Source organism: Rhagoletis pomonella, unplaced genomic scaffold (assembly GCF_013731165.1).
Source record: "Rhagoletis pomonella isolate Grant_MI unplaced genomic scaffold, Rhpom_1.0 Rhpom_scaffold_00007, whole genome shotgun sequence".
Taxonomy (NCBI): domain Eukaryota; kingdom Metazoa; phylum Arthropoda; class Insecta; order Diptera; family Tephritidae; genus Rhagoletis; species Rhagoletis pomonella.
Genome location: NW_023458561.1, coordinates 54387000 through 54391671, shown reverse-complemented (window position 1 = coordinate 54391671; position 4672 = coordinate 54387000). Strand labels below are relative to the sequence as shown.

The 4672-nt window shown below is 29.7% G+C and overlaps 1 pseudogene; it reads right to left on the bottom strand.

The window, feature by feature from the left end:
* The window catches only part of LOC118743904, an 11718-nt pseudogene extending 7727 nt beyond the window's left edge, over nt 1-3991 (bottom strand).
* Nucleotides 3992-4672: the final 681 nt, after the last annotated feature.

Here is a 4672-nt window from a genome sequence, read left to right as displayed (position 1 = left end):
TTTCATGGGTTTGCTTTTCCAATTCTGAGGACGCATTTTGCCGCCACGTTATGAAAGAAATTTTACAGTAGTTTTAAGTAAAAGATCGTATTAAGCTTCTACTAAGTTGAGTTTTTGTGATTTTCAATATCTTGCCAAATGAGTACAAAGCCAATATCCGAACAAGGCTTGATAGCGAATGATAAAATGATTGAGTATAATTTGATAATAATTGATCGGCCGACAATAATGGCTAAGCATCTAGATTTAACTCTAAGAAAGTAATAAATTTTGTATACTCTCGTGGACAAGTATGTTCTGGTATTAAAAATTAACCACAAAATTTTTTGTAAGAAATAAAGTAACCCGTTTAGCAAGACCTACATATGTATGTATGTATAGCAAAAAAATTTTTTTGGCCTTTTTACCCCTTGCAAGCGGTGAAAGGGTGTTTCAGTGTCTATATTAGGAAATATGTGCTTTTATTTCTTAATTTCCTGAAATCCTATATTTTAATTAAACAATAACAAATATTGCAGCGGGTATACCTCTACTATGTGTCCCCAATTGTAAAATTTTGTGTACTTTATTAATTAACTTTAATTATTACGCAACGTATCGATGCACATACAAAATTACATATGTAAGTACTTATTTATTATTAATATTACAGGTATCAGTGTTTCTTACGAAAAGTATAGTTTACTTAAAAATAAGTAATTAACAGCAGATGTGTGAATCAAAGGCAAACACGAAACTTCTATAATTTTAGTATTACATATGTAATTGTTGTAATACAAAATCTTACGACGCTAGCAATTGGTGAGCGTGATAATTACTAGGATCGGCTAGACATGCAAGGCGAATTATGGAATATGGAGAAAACAGGGTCATAATATCGTATCCTTTATATGTACATACATACATGCTAGTTTCAAAATTATTTCTTTGACCCTGCTGTTGGAATAAAATAAGTAATTTTTAAGCAAAAACCACAACCGACTTTAATTCTCATGTACCGTTAATTTTTCATGATCCAATGTTCGGATCTAAATTAGTATGGGACCACCTGTTAGACACTATTATCGAAATCGGTTGACGAAGTTATAAAGTTATGCGGTAACATACATACATACAAAAAAATGTTCCGTTGAATGGATAACCTTCTCCTTTTTTTGAAGTCAGTTAAAAAGGAATTAAATTAAAGAGTCAAAGCAAACAATGAGATTATTTGTAATGAAAATTTTGTTAAAAATATTGAAATATAGTTATTAAAAAAGTTATGATAATTTATCCTTATTAATTTTTTCTCTTTTTATTGTACTAAACCCTTCAAAGTAATTAAAATTGTTTGAAGTTAATAAACTATTGAATAGTTAGAATAAAATTTTTGTTAGTTACCTTAATTGCATACAAATTTTAAAATGCTCCTTAGTTTTTACACTAAAATCGTAATTTCTTCATTATTCTTTATTTAAACAATAGTCTTCGAGGATCTTCCGCAAATAGATCAATTGATTCGGTGATGATTTCATTTTTTTCTACAAAATCTCTGCGAACGATAGGCACACATAAACCTAAATTACAAGTACAAACTAAGTAGAAAATATTAAAAATTAAAATTACACCGACACCTACTGAATACGAATCAAAGGTCCGTTCGACTTGTACACCATCAAAATATCAAGTAACTTGCGAAAATTAAGAAAAATATGGAAGAAAATTCTCAACTGAATTAAAATCTTGCGCTTCACTTACCTCATACCTGCGTACGCTCAAGGCTAGAACTTCTACCATTTGTAAACTTTTGTGTTTTCCGCAATAATTTTCCAACAAAAATGGCCTCATGCACAATTAAGTTTGTTGAATATGTTGCAACATGAGAGTTAAATCTTTAATAATTTGTAAAAAAAGCTGTGATAAGATGGAACTACATCCTCTCGAAGTGTGACTACCTCTTATTATTTGTTAAAATTGATTGGTTGGTTTGATGATTTGGAGGATACAACTAAGTCATTTTACTTAATTAAAATCGAATATATAGTTACAAATTTCGCGTCATTGTGTTTGTGGTCGAACTCCTGCGAAACGGCTTGTCCGATTTCAACGAAATTTTTTGTGCGTGTTTGAGTGGGTCCCTAGATTCACTTTTCTTTGACAGCAACGCAAGTGTTTGCTACATTGAACACGTTGAATTCCTTTTCATTTAATCATGTGAAATTTAAAGACAAAAATAATGAAATTAAAAATAAAATAAATATTGCGAAAATTATTCCATTTTTCCTGAGCTAATTTGTGTGTATTTATCTATTTATTTGAAGAAATATGCTAACTATTAGCTTATAGTTTTAGATGTTGTGAGAGGCAGTAGCAAAACAAAAATACTTTGAAGATATTTCTAAATGAAAAATTTCTCAAATACTTTGGTTTGATACCCGTAATGTAATACTTAGCTTATCTTATCGACTTAACTGAATTAAATTTATCAAATAGGTGGCAAACCTCTTCGTGATGAAATTTTCTAAAACCTCTTAAAACTATGTTCACTTTACAATATAAATTACTTTGTTTCGATCAAATTACTTCACAAAAACTAAGTACGTTCACATTTTCTTTCATAATTTCTTGCAATTAACACGTGTACGTACGAGTGTGTGATTTGTATTCGATTTAAAAAAATAAATAGTTGCATACCTTTAGGCATTTGTTCAAATTTCCTAAACAGTGGGGGCTGTAATAAATAAAATTTTTTTTTTCTTCATTTGGTGCAGAGCTGTAAAATGATTGAATCAGTAGGATCTGCATTCACTTGGCACTCGTTTCAAAATTTTGATTGTTTGGCTGTATAAAAAAAACCTCATTCCTGAGTGGCTTAAATTATTTTGAAACAAAAACGAACGTAATGTGTTGTTGAATATCAGAGTTCCATTCAGTATAGAATGTGAATGTAACAAAAGTATTCGCAATCATCGTGATTGTAAATTTTGGTTGAATGCAAACAGTTTTGATCATTCAGTACTACACTGAAAAAATATGCCTTGAAGGAAATATTTATAGGAGAAAATAGTCGTTTTACTTCTGCTTTTGTACTACTGCTATGGTAAAGCATTACCTAAGACCAGAAGTACGTTCCAGCTTTGGATGTTCTGTCAATGCTGTTTAAAACCAACTTCATGTTTTTAAAGGAAACTTGCGCTCAATTTTATTTAACGAACTAAATTTTTATTTGTACAAAGAGATATTTTTATTTCTCAATACCAGGCTCTCATACATATGAAGTAGCAAGCTTTCTATATGTATAAATTTGTTTGTAGAACTTTTAAATAAATTTTTTTTTGTAGAAGCCTTTGAACTGTACAAAGTAGAATTTTGGAAATTTAAAAATTTATACAAACAATTTTTTACGTAGAAATAGAAAACTTGTTACTTCACATGCATGAGCGCCTGGTATTGGGAAATGAGAATATCGTTCTTTTCAAATAAAAACTGATCATAAAAGGTGGCCGCGCGAAAATTTGCACATATGTATTTTAAAAAAGACATTATATGTATGTGGATAAACCATGGACTGAATGATAAAAGCTGCTATCATTTGATGGTTGTTATGCTTGATTATTTCATGTTCTGCAGATTTTCCAATCTTTAAAAGAAAAAAGTTATAGATACTAATTTTCTTGGAACATTTTTCACTCAGTTTTCAAGCAACCAAAACTATAAATTTGTACGATATGTTCATGTAAATCAAGCTGCGTTTCATGCGTGCAGGAGTCCAAGCACAACCATTCATTCGTAGGACAGGGCTTAGCCCGCGTGGCCGCTGTGCATTGATACGCGACACTATGTCAATAGCGTTTTAAAGTTCATACACCTCATTATTCCATCATTTAAACTTACATACATATTTTTCTTAGTGTATAAAATTTGATTGGAACTGAATTAGAGAATGCACACATAGCAAAGTGTTCATTCATCTGGAAGCTAATTCAGTATTGAATTCTGTTTACTTCAGCATTCTCAGTTTTTCATTCAGGTATTTACTACCTTACTGTGTGAAATAAAATTTTTTTTTTAATGATTGTAGATTGAAAAAAATATAAGCCACACTACCAGACCAAAGGAAAATGAATGAAATACTACTTGTAAATATTTCATGATTAAAATTTTAAATGATTTCACAGTTTTACAGCTCTGATTTGGTGCTTGATTTATAATAAATTATCTCATTTCTATTTTTTCTTCATTTGGTGCTTGATTTATAATAAATTATCTCATTTCTATTTAATTTATTGACAATAATAACTTCGTATATTTTATTTTTATATGATATTGAGGATACATTTGCATATTTTACAGAATTACGTCTACGCCACGTGGAGTTTTACCCTTTTAAAATCGTATACATTGAAAACGAAAATTTAATGATCTGCAAAAATTAAATAAAAATATTTATTTATTGGTTATATGCTCATACAGATTTACCTATCGCACGCGTTCTTCTAAAGTATATTAACTCTAAATTTGGAATTTTTGACGTTATGTGCTTGAAATATTTTTAGTTAGTAAAATCTGTTCGAATTTCGTTTTTTATGCTTTGAGTCAATATACCTTTGAAGATAATGTGCGATATGCATAAGTCATTGAAATAATTACATTTAAGAAAGTCTGCAGAGTAATCGGCACCAAATTACCAGCC